This window comes from Chionomys nivalis, chromosome 19 (assembly GCF_950005125.1).
Source record: "Chionomys nivalis chromosome 19, mChiNiv1.1, whole genome shotgun sequence".
NCBI classification, from domain to species: Eukaryota; Metazoa; Chordata; class Mammalia; order Rodentia; family Cricetidae; genus Chionomys; species Chionomys nivalis.
In genome coordinates, this window is record NC_080104.1 from 54,769,458 (window position 1) to 54,796,161 (window position 26,704).

The 26,704-nt window shown below is 43.8% G+C and overlaps 1 protein-coding gene across 12 annotated transcripts in view; it reads right to left on the reverse strand.

The window, feature by feature from the left end:
* The window catches only part of Pcbp3 (poly(rC) binding protein 3), a 191,498-nt gene that overhangs the window by 121,929 nt on the left and 42,865 nt on the right, over positions 1-26,704 (reverse strand). For 11 of the 12 annotated variants that reach the window (XM_057751308.1, XM_057751306.1, XM_057751307.1 and 8 more), the window contains exon 2: positions 2,331-2,429. The exons of the other annotated variant lie outside the window; for it this stretch is intronic. The gene's annotated coding sequence lies outside the window, so the exon portion shown is untranslated. The remainder of the gene's footprint in view (positions 1-2,330; positions 2,430-26,704) is intronic. 12 annotated transcript variants of the gene reach the window in all.

A 26,704-nucleotide genomic window follows, 5' to 3' on the forward strand; every position in this document is an offset into this window, starting at 1 on the left:
ATAATAGTGTTTTCTGTACATAAAATTAGTATTTCTCTGATTATATCCTAGAGGTAAATTCAGAAGGGTGGAAATTTCAAAAGTTCATAAATGTTTTTAAAGTTTCTCACACAGATGAACAATGTGCCCTCTGGAAACCTGATTTGAAGGCCATCCTGGGACATGATGACACTCCCAGGCTCGGGGCTTCATGGCCAAGACACAGTATTCCAAATCTTCTCAAGTTATGAGTCACTGAGATGGCTGACAGTGATGCCATGCACTGACTCTGTCTAGGAATGGCAGGGCCAGCCTCACTCTGAGCTTGCTGGGAGCTGGGCTCCAACTGTGAAATGCTTTGCTCAACATCAGACAAGCATATGCATGGGACTGATGAGACACAGGAGGAACACAAAAAGAAAGCAAAGATACAGCAAATGTAGGTGAGCACATAAGACAAAAATCGGGATTTTCAAACTAGAATTATTTTTTAATGAATCTGGTCATGCTAACACTGAAACAGGGATGAAAAGCACAATGAACTCAGTATACAAAGGTCTGCCTCCAGTTCTCACCAGAAATACTCGTGGACATGCCTGAGCCAAGAGTTTAGACTCCAATACTACTCTCCACCTGGCTGAAGGGAGTGGGTCACCAGTAAACAGGACACCCTCAAATGCCTGATGCTACTACATGGCTTCTATTGAAAGGAAGCTATGGCCAAGCGACAGTTATCCCGGCATGCAAGACTATAAGAGTCATTCATTTCAACTCTGAATCATAGATCAGATAGAACTCAAGGTCTAAACCATCTGAGAATATGCAACTAAGTGGTCTAGCTCACCAGCTGGCTGGTCTAATGTGTACAGTCTGCTCTCTAGTGATCTAAGCCAGAACTTCAGGGTCACTGAAGTTATCCTTATGTCTGTATATACAAAAGGCAGCAAGTGAGGCTCCCATGGCCCTACAAGAATAGCTAGGAGCTGATGTATGCCAGCATCTTCAAAGATCTAAATTCGCCATAAATGTTGTGGTCACCACATTTCTTGCATGCTTTCATTGCCAATGTATTCAAGAGACTAATTCACTAACAGTGACACAAATTTTAGATTGGTATGTTTTCACAGCCAATGTATTGAAGAGAATATTCACTAACAGGGACACAAATTTTAGATTGGTATGTTTTCACAGCCAATGTATTGAAGAGAATATTCACTAACAGGGACACAAATTTTAGATTGGTATGTTTTCACAGCCAATGTATTGAAGAGAATATTCACTAACAGGGACACAAATTTTAGATTGGTATGTTTTCACAGCCAATGTATTGAAGAGAATATTCACTAACAGGGACACAAATTACAGACTAGTATAAAACCTACTGAGTCTTAAAGAACAAACAGTAGTGACTGTTCCAAACAAAAGCCTCTCGGGTATTAAAGCCCTTTGTCACTTCTCATCACTCGTTTGCCAAACCACAAGTGCTAAGCCTGCTGGTCGCTTGACTACAAGTCACCGTTCCCGTCTATTAGCCTTTCAGTTTCAACATGTGGTAAACTTTACCTTAGAAATTTGGCCCTCTGTTAGCTCCCAGATGCGGTGTCATGACTGAAGAACTCACAATGGAAAAATCTGTTCATACTTTGTTTCAAGAGTACAGATTTTCTTGCCATATAGTTCCTGGGTTATCTCAATTCCCCAAGCAATAGCAACTCTAGGTGCTCCCTGCCTCAGGTGTAGAAACCCAGGAGCTTTCCCCTGCAGAAACAACCCTTCTCCTCAGCATCAAATACAGGCCCAGACGCAAGGGACAACTGACCTAGCTCATGGCAGAGACTTGTGAATACCCAGATAGCCACGGCTGGAGCACTGCTGGTCTCCACACCCCGCCTGGACACGGATACCCAGTGCATCTTCTCTGTAGACAAGCCTTCTTTTGCCTCCAGACTCTCTAGTGGCTCTGCACTAGAGGGACACAGTTTTCATTTCCTCTGCTTCTTGGAATGTTTGACATTGTAATCAGTGATTCTACACTGCTGTTCTTTCCCAAAACTGACTGGCAAACTTTATACAGTTCATTTCTTTATAAGCCAGTATAATCCACTTCCATAAAACACCTTATAGTAATCACATTCTTTTTATTAATTCTTAAGCATAAACTACACAAGTGGGAATGGAAGAGCAATAACCACCTTCAGAACTCTCTCTTCCATGTAAACAAAGCAAGTCTTCTCAATTAACTGCTTAAGAACTCTGGAAATAAAAGGCTGGAGGAATCCAGGAGTTATTTATTCAAGGAAAAACAACTGGATCATAGTAAGCAGAGCACATTTGTGGCATTTCTAACTTACCCTATTCTCATTCCAGTCCCAGCTTCCGCAAAAGCTCAGGGTCAGGAGCCAGCAGCAGCAACCAGAGGGCAGAGCAGGGTTTCACTACAGCGAAAACACCTGCATTTGACAAAGAACAATTGCGAATCAGTAAGTGAAGCGTGTGCCTCCAGAAACTAGAAAAAGGAGAGAAAATTAACCCAAATACAGTAATAAGGAACAGTAAATTTTAAAATTAAAAATAAATGGAAGGACAGGAAAATAAGATCAAAAGTTGGTTCCTTGAAAAGCACTGACAAGCCTATCCCTAAACTAACAAAAAGAGGACTAAAATCAAGAAATAAAGGACATTACTACTAAACTTACAAAGACAAAAGAATAAGGTAACAGTGAATAATTTGTATCAAAGTTAGATGAAATTAACAAATTCCTATAAACATAAACAAAAAAAAAAAACTCTAGAAAATATAAACTTGAAACAAGAGATCGAATTAGGAAAAAACTTTCCCCAGGTGGTTTTCTGTAAATTCTGCCAAAGGTTTTTAAAAGAATGAACACCGGTTGTACCGGCTGGTTCTGAGAGTGAACTTGACACAAGTTAAAGTCACAGAGAGGAAGGAGCCTCAGTTGAAGAAATGCTTCCTTGAGATCCAGCTGTAAGGCATTTTCTCAATTAGTGATCAATAAGTGAGGGCCCAGCCCATTGTGGGTGGTGCCATCCCTGGGCTGGTAGTCCTGGGTTCTATAAGAAAGCAGGCTGAGCAAGCCAGCAAAAGCAGGCCAGTAAGCAACTCCCCTCCATGCTCCTGCCTCCAGGTTCCTGCCCTGCTGATGGAGGAAGGTCATTGGTTAATTAATAAAGAAACTGCTTGGCCCTCATAGGTTAGAACATAGGTGGGTGGAGTAAACAGAACAGAATGCTGGGGGGAAGAGGAAGTGAGCTCAGATGCAGGGCAGCTCCTCTCAGAGCCAGACTCGATGAAGCAAGCCGCCAGATCAGACATGCTGAATCTTTCCCGGTAAGACTGGTGCTACACAGATTATTAGAGATGGGTTGATTGGGATATGAGAATTAGCCAGTAAGGGCTAGAGCTAATGGGCTAAGCAGTGTTTAAAAGAATACAGTTTGTGTGTTGTTATTTCGGGGCATAAGCTAACCAGGTGGCTGGGAGCTGGGTGACAGGAATGCAACCCGCAGCTCCACACAACACCCTGCCTGAGTTCCTGTTCCGACTTTCTCCAGTGACGGACTATGATCTGGAAGTGTAAGCCAAATAAACCCTTTCCTCCCCAGCTTGCTTTTTGTCTGTGGTGTTTCATCAGACAGTAACAGAAACCCTAACTGAGGTAGCAGTCCTTCACCAGCTCTTCCAGAGAACACAGAGAAAAGGACATGCCGTTGTCCTCTTCCATTCCATCACATTTTATGAGGCCAGCGACAGTTGACACAAAAACCATGTAAGAAACCTCACAGAAGCCCAAGACAAACACCTCATAAACAAATCACAACAGAACACTAGCAAATTGAATCCAGAAATACGTAGGTCTGCAAGACCAAGTGATCAGGGATAGTGCAGTGATGGAGCACTTTACCAGGGAGAGCCCTGACCTTGATCCTCAGCACGCACGAATGGCATAGCATTGTCTACCGGCTGCAGTTATTGTATAATGACCACATAAGTGAAGCTGGTATGGGTCATTAAAACCTCAGTACTTCTTTGTGTGTGAATGTGATCTATAAACTACTAAAAAAGGAATATTACTGTAGCTCACATGATTGTCTATTTATCAATTTTTCCTTCCAAGTCCGCCAATTCTTCTCTGTGAAGTTTCTACATAAATATTACATAAAGTTATTACATAAATATGTAAGCATTCTAGTTATTACATATACATGCATTATGTATGAGCATTAGTTATTACATATATATGTAAGTATTCTATATATTCTGTGATTTAGGTATTAGATACAGTGAGATACCACCTAACAATGTTTCAGCCAGTGACCGACCACCGAAGTCCTAGCAGATTATAACAGAGCTGAGCCAGGAGAGAATTGCTTGAGCCCAGGACTTCAAGGTCAGCCTAGGAAACAATCCTGTTTCCCAGTGGTGTAGCAGGCATAGCAGCCACTGTACTGGCACAGCACACAGCCTTATTCATGTGTCACAATGCTGGTATAAACAAAACAATACTGCCAGTCATAAAAGTACTACACAAATACTACACACAGTATATAGCATTTCACAATGACCATAGACTATGGTTACTGTACTGTATCTTTATCATCTCTTTCATGTGTTTCTACTTAGAAAAAATATGTTTATTGTAAAGCAGCCTCCAATTGGCCTTCTGGGGATATTCCAGAAGAAACTGTCTCCATGAGCATCGTTTGCCTGGAAGACCTTCCAGTGGAAGAAGCAGCAGACAACAGTGATGCTGATGACCATGACTGCTGAAGGCCTGGGCTAAGGTGAATGTCTGCCCCTGTGGTCTGTTTTAACAACTTTCTTCAAAGGAGCCAAAAGCTTTCTGAGTGGGAAACAAAAGTGTTTCTGCTGAAGAACGAAAACCTTTGAAAAGGAAGCAGGCAGAGGAGCATGTGCACAGACCGCCACATCACAGGGAGCACTCGCATCTCTCTGGTCACCAAAGCAAAGGCAAGCAGCTTCTGACCAAGCATCTCTGTGCATGTGACATTCCAGCCATCAGGCAGCAGACTCCCTAAGCAAGGGGCGGGGGTCTAGTTGGTTCTAGTTATAGCCTGGATATAAAGCTATAGACTTACACCTACAGGCGTACATGCTCAAACACGGGGTCCCCAGCTGAGAGCATTTGGAGGAAACGTAGAATCAGGAGGCGAGGCCTACCTGTGGGAAGTGAAACTCTAAGGAGGGAAAAGGCCTTACTAATCACAAACTGGCCCCCCTTCCTGCCCTGCTCCTATTTCTTGGTCTGCTTGGCTATGAGGTGTCCCAGCAGCATATTCCTGCCACCAGGCAGCTACTCGTGCCATGTCTTCCCCTGTGATGATGGGCTGTGCTCTACTTTCCTTTCTGCTAATGCAATAAAACACTGAGCAAAACCAACTTGGAGAAGGATAGGATTTCTTTGCTTACACTTCCAGGTCACGGTCCATCACTGAGGGACATTAGGGTGGGAGCTCAAGCAGGACCAAAGCAGAACCCACAGGGAAATGCTGCTGACCGGCTTGCTCCCAGACTCATGCTCGGACACCCTCTTACACAGCCCAGGCCCGCCTGCCAAGGGATGGTACCACCCACATTTGGCTGGGTCCTCCTACATCAATTACCAATGGAGGAAATATCCCAAAGGTATGTCCACAGGGTCAATTTGATGGAGGAACTTCTTCAACTCGTGCTCTCTCTTCCCAGGAGAGTGAAACTGACAACCAAGATTAGCCATCAAAAATTATGAACCATGAACCAGAATAACTCTTTCTACCAGGAAGTTTACCGTGGTGTTTTTATCATAGCAACTGTAGTGGGTAGTGCCGTTTGCCAATTTGACAGAATCTACAGTCACCTAGGAGACTCAGAGGCAAGTCATCTGGGGGAAGAGAAAGGCCCAAGAGAATCAGTTTTCAAAACTGGTTCACCACTTAAAACCCAGCAAAGCCAGGAACCTGCACACTGAAACAATGAGCTATAACCTCAAACATACTAGAACTAAAATGCAAAGCACTGGCAACACCAAAGATGTGGGCACTCTCATCAGCATGTGGGTGCAGGAGGGAAGTGAGACAGAATGGTGGAACCACGCCCACAAAGACAGCTGGATAGTTCCCTACCAACAAACACACTCTGACCACAGATCCTCACCGTTATGCTACCTGCAGTGTCCCCAAATGAGAGAAAAACCTACATTCACAAAGACCTACACACAAACGTTAAGACTGGCTTGATTGGGCTGGAGAGATGGCTCAGTGGTTAAGAGCATTGCCTGCTCTTCCAAAGGTCCTGAGTTCAATTCCCAGCAACCACATGGTGGCTCACAACCATCTGAAATGAGATCTGATGCTCTCTTCTGGCCTGCAGGCAGACACACAACAGAATATTGTATACATAATAAATAAATAAACATTAAAAAAAAAAGACTGGCTTAATTTACACTGTCAAAAGTTGAAGCACCCAAGGCATCTTCCAGTAGGTGAATGGGCAAGCAAGTGGGTTCATTCATAGAATCTCAGTCTGCAATTAAGAAGAAATGAGCTGACAAGCGATGAAGACACAGATGATTCATAAATAAATGTGTATCACAGTGAAAGAAGTCAGTTTGAAAAGGATACATTTTGTTTGACTAAAAGGCAAAATAAGCTGGAAAACAGATCAGTAGTTATCAGTGGCTGAGAGGCGAGATGGATAACGGGAGCAAAAGAAATTTTTAGGGCAGTAAAGCTGTCCTGTGTGATGTGTAATGACAGCTACAAAGATACAAAGCAATTATGAAAGATCCACAGCATTTTACAGCACTAAATATAAACCCGACTGCATGAGAGTTGTACAGGAATAATCTAGAACATTGGAGAACCCTAAGACAGGATGTGGAATTTAACAACACAGCATTAACTACCACAGAAATAGTAAAACTTCTCACTGACGGGGTGGGGAAAAGGTGCTCATCTATCTCATTCTGGAGATGACAAGTCTGTTAGGCCAAACGTGAAATAAAGTTCTCCTAAGCATTGTGTCCTGGCTGGTGAGGCCGTCTCTCAGGGAACAGGAGTTAACAGTCCCTACACTGCTCCACATGTCCACTGCGCTGAATGACTCAGATTGGTGGACAGTGGTGGCCAGATGCTTCACTGTTGGATGCAGGGTTTACTCAGAAGCAAGAGAAGGAGGCCACAATGATCCACAACAAAGGGCAAGAGTTAGAAGCTGGTAGACATGTATACCTCCATGGAACTGTCAAGTAAGAGGGACCAAAAGCAACAGAACCCAGGAGAGCAAGGAGATCCAACACCCTGGTATTGATTTCTTATACTGTTTGCTGGTAAAAAGAAATAAGAAATCCTTAGAGGTCTGCAAGGTCCTTTACTGTGGAACAGTTTCCTGCCCTTTCACTGAGGCTACCAACCCAGAGTAGTGAGGGCCTGACTAGAGGGCAGGCCTCAAGGTCCCCGCCAGGGAAAGCGGGCCCCTGCTGCTGGGGCTGCAGTCTCTGCTGTGATCTCCTGGACCTGCTCTGCCTGCGCCCTACTTCCCTTTGTCCCTGGCTCATTGGGGCATCCAGGAGTTCCTGTGTAGGTGCCGAGAAGTTTCATCGGGACGGGTGAGTGTGTGCTATCCTGGGGCAGACGGTCCCGGTAGAGAGCACAAACGCCCCTCCCCCAGCTCCTGCTGCAAAGCTTTCTCTCCTACACACCCGCCCCCACCCCCACCCCCAAGCCTGCCTTGTCTGCAAGGTCCTTAGCTGTGGAACAGTTTCCTGCCCTTTCACTAAGGCTACCAGCCCAGACCAGTGAGTGCCTGACTAGAGGGCAGGCCTCAAGGTCCCCGCCAGGGGAAGCAGGCCCCTGCTGCTGGGGTTGCAGTCTCTGCTTGTGATCTCCTGGACCTGCTCTCCCTGCCCCCTATTTCCCTTGGTCCCTGGCTCATTGGGGCCACCAGGAATCCCTGCATAGGTGCTGAGAAGTCCCATCTGGATGGGTGAGTGTGTGCTATCCTGGGGCGCACTGTCCCGGTAGAGAGCACAAACGCCCCCCCCCCCCAGCTCCTGCTGCAAGGCTTTCTTTCCTACACACCCGCCCCCCACCCCCACCCCCAAGCCTGCCTTGTCTGCAAGGTCCTTTACTGTGGAACAATTTCCTGCCCTTTCACTGAGGCTACCAACCCAGAGTAGTGAGGGCCTGACTAGAGGGCAGGCCTCAAGGTCCCCGCCAGGGAAAGCGGGCCCCCGCTGCTGGGGCTGCAGTCTCTGCTGTGATCTCCTGGACCTGCTCTGCCTGCGCCCTACTTCCCTTTGTCCCTGGCTCATTGGGGCATCCAGGAGTTCCTGTGTAGGTGCCGAGAAGTTTCATCGGGACGGGTGAGTGTGTGCTATCCTGGGGCAGACGGTCCCGGTAGAGAGCACAAACACCCCTCCCCCAGCTCCTGCTGCAAGGCTTTCTCTCCTACACACCCGCCCCCACCCCCACCCCCAAGCCTGCCTTGTCTGCAAGGTCCTTAGCTGTGGAACAGTTTCCTGCCCTTTCACTAAGGCTACCAGCCCAGACCAGTGAGTGCCTGACTAGAGGGCAGGCCTCAAGGTCCCCGCCAGGGAAAGCGGGCCCCTGCTGCTGGGGCTGCAGTCTCTGCTGTGATCTCCTGGACCTGCTCTGCCTGCGCCCTACTTCCCTTAGTCCCTGGCTCATTGGGGCATCCAGGAGTTCCTGTGTAGGTGCCAGAAGTTTCATCGGGACGGGTGAGTGTGTACTATCCTGGGGCGGACGGTCCCGGTAGAGAGCACAAACGCCCCTACACTAAGGATACCCAACCAGAGCAGTGAGTGCCTGCCTAGCGGGCAGGCCTCAGCAACCCCCGAAAGGGAGCGCAGGCACCTCCAGCTTGTACTGCAGTGTCGCCTGTGTTCTACTTGACCCCGCCCGACCCCTTGCATTCGGCCTTCTTTACGCGGGTCATTGGAATACCACGCATCCATGTTTTGGTGTTGAGGAGTTCACCTGGAAGAGAACGGTTCCTGCCCCTACACTGAGGAGATACACCTAGAGAGTTAGTCACAGCAAAGACTGGTCCAAGACATCAGGCCTCTCCTGGCTCCATTTGAAGGAAAAGATGGGCAGGCGCCAATGCAAGAATTCCCCCAACAACTTGAAAGGCAACGTGACATCACCAGGATCCAGGAATCCCGAAATGAGAAGTGTACACCCTAATCCAGAAGAATTAGAAGAATTCGACTCAAAAGTGAATTTTATGAAAATAATAGAGGACCTTAAACAGGAGGTGAAAAACTGCCACAACCAATTAGAGATTACAAACAAAAAGGTAGAGGAAATGAATAAATCTCTCAAAGATACCCAAGAAAACCAAGAGAAACAAGAAAAAGTAATCAAACAGGTAAGGGAAACGGTTCAAGACTTGAAGAATGAAGTGGAAGTAATAAAGAAAACACAAACCGAGGGAAGGATGGAGATGGAAAATTTGAATAAACGAACAGGAACTACAGAGACAAGTACCACCAACAGATTACAAGAGATAGAAGAAAGAATCTCAGACACTGAAGATACCATAGAGAAAATAAACACTCTCATCAAAGAAAACAGCATAACCAACAAATTCTCATCACAAAACATTCAGGAAATCTGGGACACAATAAAAAGACCAAACCTAAGAATAATAGGGATAGAAGAAGGAGAAGATCTACAGCTCAATGGTCCAGAAAATATATTTAATAAAATTATAGAAGAAAACTTTCCCAACCTTAAGAAAGATATTCCTTTGAAGGTCCAAGAAGCATACAGAACACCAAATCGACTGGATCAAAAAAAAACATCTCCTCGTCATATAATAATCAAAACACAAAACATACAGAATAAAGAAAGAATATTAAGAGCTGCAAAGGAAAAAGGTCAAGTTACCTATAAAGGTAAACCTATCAGACTTACACCTGATTTCTCTATGGAAACCATGAAAGCCAGAAGGTCCTGGATAGATATACTGCAGAAACTACGAGACCATGGATGCAAGCCCAGACTTCTATACCCAGCCAAGCTTTCGTTCACTATAAATGGAGAAAACAAAATTTTCCAGGATAAAAACAAATTTAAACAATACGTAGCCACAAATCCAGCCCTTCAGAAAGTAATTGAAGGAAAATCACAAACCAAGGAGTCCAACAATGCCCACAATAACTCAGACATCTAATGACCCTTCACCAGCACAACTTGAAGAAGGGAAACACACAAACTCTACTACCAAAGGAAAGAAGGAAAGAAAGGAAAAATGACTGGAGTTAACAACCACTGGTCATTAATATCACTTAATATCAATGGACTCAACTCACCTATAAAGAGGCACAGGCTAAGAGATTGGATACGAAAACAGGATCCAACATTCTGCTGCTTACAAGAAACACACCTCAACCACAAAGACAGACATCTACTCAGAGTAAAGGGCTGGGAAAAGGTTTATCAAGCAAACGGACCTAAGAAACAAGCAGGTGTGGCCATACTAATTTCTAAGAAAGTTGACTTCAAACTAAAATCAATCAAAAGAGATGGAGATGGACATTTTTTACTCATAACAGGAACAATTCACCAGGATGAAGTCTCAATCCTGAATATCTATGCCCCTAATATAAAAGCACCCACTTATGTAAAAGAAACGTTACTAAAACTCAAGGCAGTCATCAAACCACACACACTAATAGTAGGAGATTTCAACACTCCTCTCTCACCAATGGACAGGTCAATCAGACAGAAACCTAACAGAGAAATAAGAGGATTAAGGGAGGTAATGAATCAAATGGACTTAACAGACATCTATAGAACATTCCACTCAAATAAGAAAGAATATACCTTCTTCTCTGCAGCTCATGGAACCTTCTCGAAAATAGACCACATACTCGGTAACAAAGCAAACTTACACAGTTACAAAAAAATATCGGTAACCACCTGTGTCTTATCAGATCACCATGGATTAAAGTTAGAATTCAACAACAATGCTATCCCCAGAAAGCCTATGAACTCATGGAAATTGGACAGTCAACTACTGAACCACACCTGGATCAAGGAAGAAATAAAGAAAGAAATTAAAGTCTTTCTTGAATTCAATGAAAACGAAGACTCATCATACTCAAACCTATGGGACACTATGAAAGCAGTGCTAAGAGGAAAGTTCATAGCATTAAGTGCCCACATAAAGAAAACGGAGAAAGCACACATTGGAGACCTAATAGCCCACCTTAAAGCTTTAGAAAGAAAAGAAGCAGACTCACCTAGGAGAAGTAGAAGACTGGAAATAATCAAATTGAGGGCTGAAATCAACAAAATAGAAACACAGAAAACAATCCAAAGAATCAATGAAACAAAAAGCTGGTTCTTGGAGAAAATCAATAAGATTGATAAACCCCTATCCAAACTAATCAAACGGCGGAGAGAGAATACGCAAATTAATAAAATCAGAAACGAAAAGGGAGACATAACCACAGACACAGACGAAATTCAGAGAATCATTAGATCTTACTACAAAAACCTGTATGCCACAAAATTGGAAAATGTAAAAGAAATGGACACTTTTTTAGATAAGTACCATATACCAAAGTTAAACCAGGACCAGGTGAACAATCTAAATAGACCCGTTAGTCGCGAAGAATTAGAAGTTGTTATAAAAAACCTTCCCACCAAAAAAAGCCCAGGTCCAGACGGCTTTAATGCAGAATTCTACCAGAACTTCCAAGAAGACCTAATACCTATACTCCTTAATGTATTTCACAATATTGAAACAGAGAAGTCATTGCCAAATTCCTTTTATGAAGCTGAAGTTACTCTGATACCAAAACCACACAAAGACACAACCAAGAAAGAGAACTACAGGCCAATCTCACTCATGAACATCGACGCAAAAATACTCAATAAAATACTGGCAAACCGAATCCAAGAACACATTAGAAAAATTATCCATTATGATCAAGTAGGCTTCATCCCAGAGATGCAGGGCTGGTTCAACATACGAAAATCTATCAATGTAATCCATCATATAAATAATCTGAAAGAAAAAAACCATATGATCATTTCATTAGATGCGGAAAAAGCATTTGACAAAATTCAACATCCCTTTATGATAAAGGTCTTAGAGAGATTAGGAATACAAGGGTCGTTCCTAAATATAATAAAAGCTATTTATAGCAAGCCGTCAGCTAACATCAAATTAAATGGAGAGAAACTCAAAGCTATTCCACTAAAATCAGGAACACGACAAGGTTGTCCACTCTCTCCATACCTCTTTAATATAGTGCTTGAAATTCTAGCAATAGCAATAAGACAACATAAGGGGATCAAAGGGATTCAAATCGGAAAGGAAGAAGTTAAACTTTCATTATTTGCAGACGATATGATAGTGTACATAAGCGACCCCAAAAACTCCAGCAAAGAACTCCTTCAGCTGATAAACACCTTTAGTAGCGTTGCAGGATACAAGATCAATTCCAAAAAATCAGTTGCCCTCCTATACACAAAGGATAAGGAAGCAGAGATGGAAATCAAAGAAGCATCACCCTTCACGATAGCCACAAATAGCATAAAATATCTTGGGGTAACCCTAACCAAGGAAGTAAAGGATCTATTTGACAAGAACTTTAAGTCAATGAAGAAAGAAATTGAGGAGGATACCAGAAAATGGAAGGATCTCCCTTGCTCTTGGATAGGGAGGATCAACATAGTAAAAATGGCAATTCTACCAAGGGCAATTTATAGATTCAATGCAATCCCCATTAAAATCCCATCAAAATTCTTCACAGAGCTTGAGAGGACAATAATCAACTTTATATGGAGAAACAAAAAACCCAGGATAGCCAAAACAATCTTATATAATAAAGGATCGTCTGGAGGCATTACCATCCCTGACCTCAAACTCTATTACAGAGCCTCAGTATTGAAAACAGCTTGGTATTGGCATAAAAACAGAGAAGTCGATCAATGGAACCGAGTAGAAGACCCTGATTTTAACCCACAAACTTATGAACACCTAATTTTTGATAAAGGAGCTAAAAGTATTCAATGGAAAAAAGAGAGCATCTTCAACAAATGGTGCTGGCAGAACTGGTTGTCAACGTGTAGAAGAATGAAAATAGATCCATATCTATCACCATGCACAAAACTCAAGTCCAAATGGATTAAAGACCTCAATATTAGTCTGAACACACTGAACCTGATAGAAGAAAAAGTTGGAAGTACTCTACAACATATGGGTACAGGAGATCACTTCCTACGTTTATCCCCAGCAGCACAGACATTAAGGGCAACACTGAATAAATGGGACCTCCTGAAACTGAGTAGCTTCTGTAAAGCAAAGGACACTGTCACTAAGACAAAAAGGCAACCCACTGACTGGGAGAAGATCTTCACCAACCCTGCAACAGACAAAGGTCTGATCACCAAAATATATAAAGAACTCAAGAAACTAAACTTTAAAATGCTAATGAACCCAATAAAAAAATGGGGCACTGATCTGAACAGAGAATTCTCAACAGAAGAAATTCAAATGGCCAAAAGACACCTAAGGTCATGCTCAACCTCCTTAGCGATAAGGGAAATGCAAATTAAAACAACTTTGAGATACCATCTTACACCTGTCAGAATGGCTAAAATCAAAAACACCAATGATAGCCTTTGCTGGAGAGGTTGTGGAGAAAGAGGCACACTCATTCATTGCTGGTGGGAATGCAAACTTGTGCAACCACTTTGGAAATCAGTGTGGCGATTTCTCAGGAAATTAGGGATCAACCTACCCCAAGATCCAGTAATACCACTATTGGGAATATACCCAAGAGATGCCACATCAAATGACAAAAGTATCTGTTCAACTATGTTCATAGCAGCATTGTTTGTAATAGCCAAAACCTGGAAACAACCTAGATGCCCTTCAATGGAGGAATGGATGAAGAAAGTGTGGAATATATACATATTAGAGTACTACTCAGCAGTAAAAAACAATGACTTCTCGAATTTTGCGTGCAAATGGATGGAAATAGAAAACACTATCCTGAGTGAGGTATCCCAGACCCAAAAAGAGGAACATGGGATGTACTCACTCATAATCGGTTTCTAGCCATAAGTAAAAGACATTAAGCATATAATGTGCGATCCTATAGAAATTAAATAAGAAAGTGAACCCAAAGAAAATCATATAGTCTTCCGCATGGAGAGGGGGAAGTAGACAAGATTGCAGGGCAAAAAATGGGAACTTGCGGGTGAGGTGGCATGGGGCAAAGGGGAAATGGGATGAGAAATATGAGAAGGGGAGGATGGGAGGAGCTCGGGGGATTGGGATGGTTGGGATATAGGAAGGATGGATACGGGAGCAGCGAAGTATATATCCTATCTAAGGGAGCCATCTTAGGGTTGGCAAGAGACTTGACTCTAGAGGGGTTCGCAGGTGTCCAGGAATATGTCCCCAGCTGGTACCTTGGGCAACTAAGGAGAGGGAACCTGAAATGACCCTATCCTATACTGATGAATATCTTGCATATCACCTTAGAACCTTCATCTGGCGATGGATCAAGGTAGAGACAGAGTCTCAATTTGGAGCAACGGTCTGAGCTCTTAAGGTCCAAATGAGGAGCAGAAGGAGGGAGAACAAGAGCAAAAAATCAGGACCACGAGGGATGCACCCACCCACTGTGACAGTGGAACTGATTTATTAGGAGCCCACCAAGGCCAGCTGGTCTGGGACTGAATAAGCATGGGTTGATTCCGGACTCTCTGAGCATGGCGGTCAACGAAGACTGATGAGAAGCCAAGGACAATGGCACTAGGTTTCAATCCTAATACATGAACTGGCTTTGTGGGAGCTTAGCCTGTTTAGAAGCTCACCTTCCTGGACGTAGATAGAAGACCTTCGTCTTCCCGCAGGGCAGAGAATTTGGACTGCTCTTCAGTATCGAGAGGGAGGGGGAATGGTGTGGGGGGAGGAGAAGAGGAGTGGGGATAGGGGGAGGGGAGTGGGGGGAGGGGGCAATATTTGGGAGGAGGGGAGGGAAATGGGAAACGGGGAGCAGGTGGAAATTTTAATTAAAAAAGAATAAAAATAAAAAAAAAAAAAAAAAAAAAAAAGAAATCCTTAGAGATGTGGATGATCCCAGGACAGGGGCAGGAAATAAACAAAGTGAACCCAGAACATAAAACCTAGAAAGAAAAAAGTTCTTAACAGAGAGTGGGAGGGACATAGTAACAAGATACAGAAGTCAATTGAAAGAACTTCAAAAGCCCAAAGTTGGAATAATTTGAAAAATAAAGTAGTATAAAACAAGTATAACCAAAGTATAAAATAGACAACTTCATACCAATAAATAGGAGAGAACAGACAAATCTCCAAAGGTAATTCCAAAGCACGCATAAAGATCCTCTGTAGAGAATGAAGTGGGCACACCTCTCTACAAGTGTTCCCTGCACATACAGACCTTTTCTGTGTGGCTTTGTTTCCCAACATTCAGGACCCCAGGCCACTTACAATGGACCCCAGCAGGTATTAGTAAAGAACATTCTGAAAAATGGTCAATGTCATCAAAAATAGGAGAATGAGAGCTGGATAGAGAGCTCAGCAGCTAAGGGAGCTGCCGCTTTTCCAGGGGACCTGGGTTCTATTCCCAGAAGTCATTTGGTGGCTTACAATAGCTCCAAGGAACCCAACTTAAGGCCTCTGTAGGCACTGCACTCACGTGGTGCAGATATACATGCAGACAAAACACCCATCCACACAAAAGTGTGTGTATGTGTGAGCGGCCGGGAACTAACTAGTGGCCTCCCTACGACAGAAGAGAAAATGACGAGAGGGAAACTGAGGAAACCTGGACCACAGTAGCAGAGCCTCTGCGATGGCGGTGGCCAGGACAAGAGTGCCTTGCCAATGTCAAATGACCAGCTGAGTGTGGGGTATAATCTGCACAATAGTTCTAGAAACCTAAAACTCTAAAATAAAACATTTTTAAATAAAAAAAAAAAGCATTAAAGAAAATGACTCAGGTCACTGTCTACTCCTAGAGGGAAATGCCATTTTTTCACAGCAGTTCAAATCCTGAAAATTTGTCACAGATGACAGAGCAAAGACAGATGTGTTTAGAACTTGGGCAACCAAGTGGTAAAACAACCCAAAGCTGCTATCTAAGGCACTGTGCTGCTTGTAGTACATTTAAGAAGCAGAATTCCTGCCATACATTATGGGGTGGGCATGGTTCTAAGAGACACAAAGCAACATACTATTGCTAACTCAAAAATAGTCCTTAATTCCAATGTTGAATATTCAACTTAGGACACTGAATGTTCATTTAAAAAGGGGGGATATCATTTTGGACACATGAAAACTCTGCACATTAGAGAGTCACTGTCTCATGAAGACCCTCTCGGTGAGCACCTGCCACCTTTGGTGTTTCCCTGTCCTCTGCTGTGCTCTTCACACCAGCTTGGCAAATGTGGGACTACACTTTCCTTTTCACAGATTTGAGAACTAAGGCCCAAAAGGCTAAATACTTTGCCCAAAAGTTTCATAGCAAGCAAGGGAGCCAGTCTTTGAAGTCATGGTTCCCAGGTTGAGGTTCCACAGTTCATCCTCAGGGTCCTTCTGCCTATAGCTACACTGAAGAAGATGTGCCCACCAGACCTGTAACACAGCCACACCCTTCCACAAACAGAGCTCTCTAAACAATGAACACATCCCTGAGTAGTCAAAGAACCCCACGGGGACAAAGGGTTCTTCCTACCAGAGAAAGATCAGGCGGCGTCTTGGGTCTGTCTTGAAACAGGGCCAGGGCCTAAAAGCTTCCAGAGCCATGTGAGTCACACCCATCAATATGCATTAGCTCCTGGCCAGTACTCCTCTGGGGTGGTTCTGAGCCAGGAAGGGATTAACCCTTTTCTGTATCAAATCCTCCCTTCCACATGCTACACTGGCTGGTTTTTCTTGCTCTCCTTAAATGAGACACTGACTCCTTTCTCTGTGTATATCATGTTAAGCTATGTTTTACAAATAATCCCTTCACTTTATTTCCTGAACATGGGAGGTTCTGAAACAGATTCCAAAAGTCCTATAATGTCCAAAACTCTGACTTCTTGGTTAACACTACATCCCAAGTCCATCCCACTTAATGTGGACAAGACTTTTAAAAGCCATCCGATTCCCACTGCACCCCTCCAGGCATACCTCCTCCCACCAAGTGGTCCCAAAAGCATCAGGACACTTTCAGGGTGACCAGAGCATGACTCACCTCCGTGGTGAGGCAGGATGCTGCAATCCACCCTGCCACACACACGGCACCCACATGGTGATTCTAAATATGCTCCTTTCCCACAGGACCAGTCGGCTCTCTCCAACATCAGTCCTTTAGACAGCATCGCTCATGCGCACAGGAGGAAGCACAGAGAATGAGCAGTCAGGATTCCCTGAGCCAGATTCACCTTCTCAGTACTGCCATTTCCAGTAAACAGGGGCTTTGAAGTCAGAGCAGCCTGAGCTAAATCATGACCCAGTGAGCTGGCCTGGAGGGATACCCTCATCCCAGTTGCTCTAAACCTCAGCGTCTATCTTACCTGTGAGCAGCCAGCTGCCCAAGGATGCAGAAGCACTGTTGGGCTGACACTGGGATGAGGATGAGGACCTAAGCAGATGGTTCACCATGGAGCCTCCTGACACATTCCCGCCTATACCCTTCCCCGCCTCACAGGAACCAAACAATGAACAGGCGGCACACAGGAAAGCAGGACTTTCCCCTCCATCAGAGCCTCCACTGCACTTGGACGGTTTGATCCTAATAACACAACCTATACTTGGCAGCCACTATTGTAGCAAATCTGATTATGTCTGCAGAGGATCATGTGTCTGGGCCAGGGCCTCTCAAAGAAAGACAGGGGGAAAAATGCAGACTCCCAACCCTCACATCTACTGGATGTAGATCTAGAGTTTTAAAATTCAGGAGAGGGATTGGGGCGATGGCTCAAAAGTAAAAGCACTGACTGCTCTGCAAGAGGACTTGAGTTTGACTCCTGGTGCTCGTAAAGTGGCCGACAACCAATTGTAACTCCAGTTCCAGGGGATCCAACACCCTCATCTGACCTCTACAGACAAGGCATGCATATGGTGAATAGGCATCCATGCAGACAAAACACTCATGCATATAAAATAAAACTCAGTAGTCTTGTACACCTGAGAGATGGAGAAGCTCTGACCTCTGAAGACAAAAACACAATCCTTCCTGGAGCTTCTATCAGACCCGAGGACCTGCTCTTCAGATGGATGGCCACTCCTTCCTGCCCTCCTCCATCTTTCTTTCCTCCCTCCAGTCATCCATCCTCCCCCCTTCACTTTTCCTTTCCTTTTCTTCCCCTTCCCTTCCCTCCCCTTCCTTCTTCCAGCAAGAAATGTGCATGTTGAGTTACCAAAGTGAGCAGGGGTGAGCCTCAGAGCTAGCACCAAAGCTTCAGTGATCCAACAAGCTGCCCTGGCCTCACCGCTGGAAGAGCCTCAGCCACAGTACCTGTCCCTTTGGCATGTACTAAGAGGCCTCCACATGCCACTCAGAATTTGTGCCCACTGGACCAGTATTTGCTGATGAAGTAAAAACCTCATTGTACAGCATTTACAGGATTTGGAGGAAGGACAGAAGGAAATGTAAAGAGGGGTTATTGGGAGGAGAGAGGAACAGAAAGTACTGGTGAGGAAGAGGGGAGCACAGAGACGCAGGGAAAGGAAAACCGATGCCATCAGGAGAGTGACCATGTTCAAGACTCTGCCCTAGAGATCCGTGGCCTGAAGACACAGGTGGGGCAGACAGAGTCAATCAATGCTGCCAGGCGCTAAGGATATAGCGTCATATCAGTGGCTCTGGGAAAAAAAAAAAAAAAAAAACTGACCAACTGTGATTTCCCCAGAGATTCTGCCTTTCCCGGCTAGAGGGCATGGCTGAACTCCCCACTCCTAGAGGTTTTCCTGCTTCAGGAAAGAAAAGAAAAGACTTGCTTAGGCCTAATGCGCCTGGTGTTCTTACAGCCACAGGGAAGGTGAATAATTTCTAAATACAAGACAGTGTTGGCAACTCATGGTGGAAGTCTATAATACAGACAAGTAAGGGTCCTTTCCAAGACCAAATTTCACACCGGCACAGTGTTCCCTGGTCATGCTTTCTGCTCTGGCCCTGGGTGGATGTAGTTAGTGACATGTGACCAGCTTAGTATCTTACTTCTGCTTCCTGGACTTATGGCAAAGGATAGCAAAGTGTGGATTACAAGTTATTATGTGGCCTATAGTTAAGAATGGTTTCTAGGTTTTTAAAAGAGTTGAAGGAGGGGGAAAAAGATCGATGAACCTACCTACATGTAACCACACAAAAGCAGATGCAAATCCCTGGTTCTTAGTGCCCCAAATAACTGATGTCACCAGTGCAGGTCCACTCTGGCAGCCATTTTCCCTACAAACAAATACTAGAGAACCCTGAAATATCTTAAAAAGTGAAGTTAGGTAGAAGTGGGCTATCATTTATCCCAAAAATCTCAAGGAAAGGAAACCCAGCAATTAACTGTTGGTCACTAAGAAACAGCTAGAGAGGCCTTTGTCTCCATGCTCACCGAGGATGGTCCAACCAAGTGAGGCTCCAAAACAGCATAGGAATCTCTATCAGTCCAGTATCTCAGCTGGTAAGGAGTATTGACTATATTTCACCCTCAAAGTCACCCACTGTACCCACAAATCCCACCTGGGTGGATTTGGTTAGTGACACCGTGGCCAGCTCAGTGACCTCACGAGGAAGCCTCTACTCAAAGGAGGAAGCCCTGACCTCAATGGTATTCCCAGGATAAGTATAAAAAGCAACATTATAGGAAACCCAGGAAGGAGTCACGCCTTCAGGAAGCAGCCTGAGGTCATCCACACCCCATGCACACAGGCTGAGTCCTCATAGGAGACTTGCCAGAGAACTCCTCACACCCAGTGAAGCAACCCTCAAATCAGTGCTCCAAAGAAAAAAAGACACACGCATGGACAGCTCGGGGGCAGTTACCTAGAGACCAGGTCCCAGAAACCAAAGAAGTTAGCATTTGGCGATCTTGAAACCCAATTGTTGTGATGTATTCAGCAGACGGCTGTCCACGCTGTACACCTGCACTCTATCACACCGCTCTGTAGGTCATTTGGCTCACAAAATTGATTTAGGAGAGATTATCCAATTCCATTTTACATTTCATGTTTTGGAACCATGCCAGCAGCAACTATGGTTCTCCCAGAGGTCAGGAAGCCATGGACGAGGCGATCCCTTACCATTGTAAATGGAACTCCATATTCCTTTTATGAATTTCCTGTCAATCTTCAAATTACTTCAAATACGATTGCCCTTCACTTAGACAGTGTTTTATGTCTCCATGTCTGCCTGCATCTTCTTCTATCCCATTACCTCCTCCATGGCACCCAGCACTCCCTCAGATCTCGGCAGCGGCAGCGGTAGGAGGGGCACTTCCGGCAGCCTCTCGTCTGCAGCCAGCTCCTCGAGCACACTAAACAAAAGCTCATATATCTTGCACTTTAAAAAATGTCTGCTTCGAAGGGGCCAGCAAGATGACTCGGCAATAAAAAGCACTCCATAAGCCTGACAATCGGAGTTCAATCCCCTTAAGCCCACAAGATGGATGGAGGGACATTGTTCCCACAAGCTGTCCTCTGACCACATAGTAAATACTGGCCCAGTGGGCACAAATTCTGAGTGGCATGAGGAGGCCTTTTAGTACCCAATTTAAATATCACATGTGCCATGGTATGGACACACACTGAGTGTAGGCATACACACACATATATACACACATGATACACACATGCGGGCATATAACACACACCATAAATAAATGTTTAAAGGATTTTTTTAATTTAAATAAAATTCCTCCTTTGGAGACTCACACAGAGAGACAGATGCAGAAGATACAGACAGACAGACAGAGAGACAAAAAGAACTATGTGGGTAAAAGAATAAGACCAGCATGAGCAGTAATGGAGACAAGAAAAAGCAGTAATGGGTTAAATATGGGCAAAGTACAATAATAAACATATATTAAGGATCATTAAGATACCCATTATTATGTATGCTGGCTCTAAAAATTAATACAAAATTACCTTGGTGGGAAAAAAATCCTGCTTGGTCCTGCTTTCTCTGCTAAGCACCACCCAGTTTCTTACCGTGTGTGGTGCATTCATGTTGTTGCATGCTTATCAGTGTGAACATGTGGAGGTCAAAGGTTAGTGTGGGAATGTCTTTCTCAAGTGCTTCTCCACCTTATTTTTTGAAACAGGGTCTCTCACCTAACCTGTTTGGGCTAGACTGGTTGTCCACAGAGCCCCCGGAATCCTCCCGCCTCCTCGCCACAGTGGTGGGATTACATGGGCATGCTGTCCCTCCTGGCTTTCATGTGGGTGCTGGAGAATTGAACTCAGGTCTCATACTTGCATAACAATCAACTTTACCCAGAGAGCCACTTCCTGGGCCCTCTTCTCTACAGGAATCCAACCATAGGCTACATTAAGGATCACTTCTGACAGCACACACCTTTAATCTTAGCACTTGGGAGGCAGAGGCAGGTGGATCTCTTGAGTTCGAGGTCAGACTGGTCTACAGAGTGAGTTCCAGAACAGCCAGAGTGACACCGAGAAACCCTATCTCAAAACAAACAACAACAAAACAATCACAGCAGTCATCAGCTGCCCTCTTTCCAGTCAGACTTCACTTCACAGTGGACCACGCCTGCCCTTCCCCAGGCCTCCTGAAACTCCACACTTCCAAAGCCAATGCCTCCTGGAGCTACCTCCAGAGTTGTCCTTGTCCTGGGTACTGGTTCCTGTGTTCCCTGTCCATCCACCAAGGGTAAATCAGCCCTACACTTCAAAACCACATCTCTCTCCTAAAAGCAAACTCATGCAGAACATACTGCTGTCTCCAATCTGAAGCATCCAAACTGCAACCGTGGGTCTGTGGCCGCTGCATCCTATGGCTCTACAGATCCACATTTTTAAACAAGCACTGAAAACCCTGCTTCAAATCATACCTAGCACCCACCTGGCTCACATCTCTACTGGAGGCACCAGCATGCTTTCCCCCAAGTTAATGGAAGAGCCGCCTAACAGGTTTTCTGGAATAGCAGGCAAAGTCACCCTGTGAGGGTCCAGGTCATTCATCATCTGTTAATATTCCTGCAATGATTTCCTAGTCCAGCCAAAGAAAAGCTGAATTCTCCCATTGGCCTTTAAGGGCCTTTGCAACCTGTGCCCTGTCCTCAGATGCCATGACCTCTCAAGTACCCGCCCTTCCTCCACTTCCCATTTCCCATTTACTGGGAGGGACATACCAGTCTTTGGAAAGAGCATCAGTATGGGGCAGCTGCCATTTTATAACTGTGCTTTTGATTCTGAGGTAAGCATAAATCCACATGCAATTGCAGAAACAGCAGAGACGCTTCACGCACCCTTTACCCAGCTTCCTCTTAAGACAGTGCTATGACTCTCGCATAGCCATAAGCACATCCCTCCAAAGACCACTCCTTAGTCCTTCACAGCCTCTCATTTGCTCTCTGGGTTCGTAATCTCGTTTCAATAGTGACGCTGAAATCGGATTGCACAGTATAAAGTCCTCAGGGATCAGTGCTTCCTCAGTTTACTTTTCTGGGGACTGAATCACTATGGCACTCTATTTTGAGATCAGTCCTATTCATTGCTGGGTGAGCTTATGTCACAGATAGGTTTATCTGTTTACTTGTTTGTCCATTCACGGAAGAACGTCTACCCAGGCCTTTCTCAGCTTCTGGTTACTTCAATGGACTTATTGTAGATAATGTGTGAATAAGTTTTCAATAAACGTAATTTTCATTTCTCTGGGATAAATACTCAAGACTTGATATAGTTAGTTTGCATGGTAACAGCTACTTAGGATCTTAAGCATCTACCAAACTGTTTTCTAGAGAGCTGTACCATGTTACAAACCCAACAGCAAAGTATGAGGAATCGACTTCTTCCATGTGCTGTCATTTGCTGCTGTTGTAATCTTTTTTCATTCATTCCCTAAATAGTCAATAATATGGAAGATGTTTTCATATGCTATGGGCCATCTGTATACCCCTTTAGATGTCTTGTCTTGTACCCTTTCTATTTAACCCTTTATTTTGCCACTGATGAGTTCTGAGAGCTCTTCATATAGTATAGGACTACTCTTTCCTCGAGTGTATGATTTTAAGTATTTCCCGTCTAAAATTATCTTTGCATCTTCCCAAAATGACCTTTTTAATTCTGATGAGGTTCAATTTATCTTTTTCTTACAGATAAAGTTTGATGTTGAGTATAGAATGTGCTTATTCTTTTCCCTGAGTTTTACAATGTTAGATTTGAGCTTGGCATTCATTCTGAGTTAACTATAATGAGGTGAGAAACACGCTGTGGGAGAAGGTTTCAGCCTGTGAAGGATTGCTCTGACACCATTTGCTGGGAAGGTCATCCTGCCTCCACTTCCTGGCTTTTGGATTGGAGAAACGTATAAATGATTCAGGAGGACTCCTGCAGTGCACACGGGGTCTCCAATTCTGCACCACAGATGTGTGTACTGATCTTTTGAAGAGCAGCTTGTAACCTTCATCACGTAGCTATGACAGAAGCCTTTAATCCCAGCCCTTGGGAAGCAGAGGCAGGTGGAGCTCTTGTGAGTTCCAGCCCATATGGAAATATATAGTGAGACTCTGTCTAGAAAAGAAAGTAAATCTTTAAGGCAGATTTACCTGTTCTTCTTTTGTTACAGCTCTTCTTGATCCTCTGCCTTTTATATATAGTAATTTGGAAGAAATACTTTACTGTTAAATTTCCCACTCCATGACCATTGTATGTCTTCTCCATTTAGTCATAAGATTTAGCAGCATTTTAGCTTCCAGCATCACAGTCCTATAGTTTTATGTTAGATCTCTGCTAACTATATGCTCATTTTTCAGTGACTGTACACTGTTAAATTCTGATGAGCAAATGTTGATAATATACAAGAATCAAGTTAATGTTTGAGTTTATCTTTTACTGTAAAAATCAATGACTAGCTATAGTAGGTTTTGTTTTAAATCCCAAGGATTTTCCACATCATCATGTATATGCAGATAACCACTCATGGCTCACTTCTGTATGACCTGGCATCTTGTGATTATTAATTAGGGAAATCTTTTAACATTAATAAATAGACCCTCACTCCCACTGACTCAAAAGCAAGACCATCACCACAACAGCATCCAAGGCTTCCCTGCTTTGCTAGTCCCCTATTTGATAACCCACCATATTTTAAAAGTGTCTTTACAACCGTATTTGTTCTGCTACTATACATAATTCATTAATTGCTCACCGCACCGGAACATGGAATATGAAGTAAACTAAATCTGTGTTACCAAGCCATGACCACTCATATTTGGACTTGGGAATATACTCTCCTTGGCCTCCTTTGAGATCAGAGCTGTGTGTGTTTATCCTCTTTAGGTCCTCAATATGGGACCCAGCATCAACTTTTCACACACACACATAAAAAAAAAAAATTTAAAAAAAAGCCACTGGGATCAGAGCCAAATACCATCATGGGCCCCTTGTGCCCAGCCATCAAAGGCTGCTTCCTTGGGTGGATGCTGGTGAGTTCTTTCTGGGGTCTTAGACCTCTCTTTGTTTGGGTGATGGTCTATTTGTTTATTCCATGCTGGCTTTTTTTGCATCCTATTTATTAGGTGCCTTTGGTTCACTTTCAAAGCATTTGGTTTGAAGCATCAGTGTTTCCTGTTTGCTTTGAAAGCATTTTAGTGTCTGACCTTTTACTTTGTTAAACTGCTAACATTCGGTCCTTTTCTCTGGCCCCTCCTCCATATCTTAGTGCAAGAGAAGGGATGTGTGGAGAAAAACAGATATTCAATATTCCCACTGATTTTATGTTTGATAACTTGTGTCAATTCAACTTGCAAGTATTTTTTGAAAGGTGGTTGCAATTGAGGGTGGGGGAAGTCTGATCTGTAATGGTTTGAATGGTCCTCCATTGGTTCACTTGGTCCTTAAATGGTGCCACTGTTTTGGGGGTTTTTGGAAGTGCAGCTTTGATGGAGGAAGTACATCACTGAAGGCCAGCACTGAGAGTTTGGAGACCACACCACTTCCAGTTTCCTCTCTGCTTTATGCTCAAGACTGAGATGTGAGCTCTCGACATCCTGCTACCGCCACCACGCCTGCCACTAGCTGCCTTGTTCCCCCAGTGAGATGGACTCAAAGTCCAAATGAACCCTTCCTTCTCTAGGATGCTTTTGGTTCTAGTGTTTCATCATAGCGATGGAAACATAATACAGGATCTAAGTGAAGAGAACTGGGCTTTACAGTTTGGTTCAATCGACAAGGAACGTTATTTAGTATCTCTAAGTTGTTTCTGTACGCTCAGCTAAACATCCTGGGCAAAAGACTTTTTTAAAAAGCATAATGACCATTTGAACTTCTTCTGTTGAGAATTCTCTGTTCAGCTCCTTGCCCCATTTTATAATTGGGTTGATTAGCCTTTTACGGTCTAGTTTCTTGAGTTCTTTATATATTTTGGAGATCAGACCTTTGTCAGTTGCGGGGTTGGTGAAAATCTTCTACCAGTCAGTGGGTTGCCTTTCTGTCTTAGTGACAGTGTCCTTTGCTTTACAGAAGCTTCTCAGTCTCAGGAGGTCCCATTTATTCAATGAGGCCCTTAATGTCTGTGCTGCTGGGGTTATACATAGGAAGTGGTCTCCTGTGCCCATGTGTTGTAGAGTACTTCCCACTTTCTCTTCTATCAGGTTCAGTGTGTTCGGACTGATATTGAGGTCTTTAATACATTTGGACTTGATTTTTGTGCATGGTGATAGATATGGATCTATTTTCATTCTTCTACAGATTGACATCGTTTTGCCAGCACCCTTTGTTGAAGATGCTCTCTTTTTTCCATTGTATACTTTTAGCCCCTTTATCAAAAATCAGGTGTTCATAGGTTTGTGGGTTAAAGCCAGGGTCTTCTATTCGATTCCATTGGTCGACTTCTCTGTTTCTATGCCAATACCAAGCTGTTTTCAATACTGTAGCTCTGTAATAGAGTTTGAAGTCAGGGATGGTAATGCCTCCAGACGATCCTTTATTGTATAAGATTGTTTTGGCTATCAACATACTGGCTTTGTGGGATATGGGAGGCGGTGGCAGGGAAGAGACAGAAATCTTTAATAAATAAATAAATTAATAAAAAATAAAAAAAACTAATCTACCAATCCATAAAAAAATACAGATGTTTGCAATTAAGCAAGCTGATGTCTTAATATTTCACAGCATCTATTTTTATTCTTTTATAGAAATAAAGTTAGTTTGTAATTAGAAAAAAAAAGCATAATGAGCACTCTATTTAACTAGAATTTTAAAACATCTAAAGACAACAAACAATAAGTTTGGCAGCTTACAAATTTTTTTTAATTTATTTATTTATTAAAGATTTCTGCCTCCTCCCCGCCACCGCCTCCCATTTCCCTCCCCCTCCCCCGATCAAGTCCCCCTCCCTCGTCAGCCCAAAGAGCAATCAGGGTTCCCTGCCCTGTGCGAAGACCAAGGATGCCCCACCTCCATCCAGGTCTATTAAGGTGAACATCCAAACTGCCTAGGCTCCCACAAAGCCAGTATGTGCAGTAGGATCAAAAA